Below are 1,476 nucleotides of genomic sequence, written 5' to 3' on the forward strand. Positions count from 1 at the left end.
GTTGAGACTATTACACACTTCCACACCCACCCCTTTTAATGCAGCTGCTTTTGGCATGATGAAGTCACCGGCATTTGACTTCATAGCAGGAATAAATAACACCCAAATCACTCCCAGGATGTTGATAAACTAATTTGGCAGCCCAGTGTGGTCACTTCACTGTGCTGGACTAAGTATGCTCTGACGTGATTTTTGTAAAAAATAAAATAAAGCAGAAGATAATAATAAAAATCTTTATTTATGCAAGCATCTTTTTCACTGTGGTTTTCCAGACAGACTTAAATGTAACTCTCTTTCTTTTCTCAGGAAAAACATAAAGGTGGCCAATTTCGCTTTTTAGACCATGCCCATAGAAAACCAGTGATACCCAGGTCAGTGGAACAATATAAAGTTTGCAGTTGGTGTGTGTGCTAAAGGGAGGGCTTATTTTTAGGAGTTTGTCCACAGACAGCTTTCCAGGTCATGTGGCCAGCACGACTGATGAGCGCCACACCCCATCGTCGCCTTTGACTGGACTTAACCGTCCAGGGGTCCTTTACCTTTTACCTTTCCAGGAGCAGGGCCAACCTAAGGCATTTTGGTCAAGATACCCCCTGCCACTCCCAGTAAATGTACAGAAGCCAATTGGACAGTCAGCTAATTCTCACTTCAGTTTTGGCAATAGGGCAGTGAGCTGTGAACAGTAGCTGGTATAGGAAAATGGAAACAGACTGCGCAGCACACATGGCTCTATCCTTCAGTACCTCATTGCTGCTTCTTGACCCCCAGCATTTGCCGCCTTGAAGCAGCTGCCTCACATCATCTAATGACAGGGCTGGCCCTGGTCAGGTGTTCAATTCCTTCCCTTGACTGCTTAACTTTAAGATGCTGTTCACTAACCCTCAGTACTTGCTTTGACACCGTTGTGTTTTGTTTGTTTGTTTAAAAAACTGTATCTTCCTTCTACAGATAGTATTCCCAGCCTGTCAGGGATCCCATGAATAGTATAAGGTTGCTATGGCATCAGATTTGGCTTTATGACGAGGCAAAGCTCATTGAGAGTGAGGGCAAAACATGCTGAAGGTATGAACGCTTTCTGCCCTGGGTTATTGTTTCGTTGTTTCTGTTACTATTTATTTGTGCTTTTATCTGGTGGTTTGCAGACGGGTGGTATACAGATCTAATAAATAAATAAGTCAGTCTGCAGGGAGGGAATTCTGAAAGGGAGGCGTTCTTTCCTGAGGAGAGGGAACTGTTCCCGTTCCCTTTTGCTTCAGCCTAAGTTGTGACTGACCTGTTCCATTAATTTCAACAATATTTAAGTAAGGTCAACTAATTTAGACTAGCTAAGCCCCACTGAAATAGTGGGACTTACTTCTTAGTAGATAGGAGGATGGGACTTCTAGTTTGGTTTTGGTTTTTTTAAAAAACCTTCACAAAATTGAGCTTCAGTTTGAAAAACTAAGCATTATTATGTGATGTTGACATAAAAATCCT

At 42.3% G+C, this 1,476-nt stretch overlaps 1 long non-coding RNA gene across 1 annotated transcript; it reads left to right on the forward strand.

Moving 5' to 3' along the window:
- Positions 1–101: 101 nt before the first annotated feature.
- On the forward strand, positions 102–1,025 carry LOC309337714. The gene is made up of 3 exons (XR_014154518.1): positions 102–173; positions 307–371; positions 949–1,025. It is a non-coding gene; the product is annotated as an uncharacterized lncRNA (long non-coding RNA).
- The last annotated feature ends 451 nt before the right edge of the window (positions 1,026–1,476 follow it).

Source organism: Podarcis erhardii, assembly GCF_964252035.2.
Source record: "Podarcis erhardii genome assembly, chromosome: 1".
NCBI lineage: Eukaryota > Metazoa > Chordata > Lepidosauria > Squamata > Lacertidae > Podarcis > Podarcis erhardii.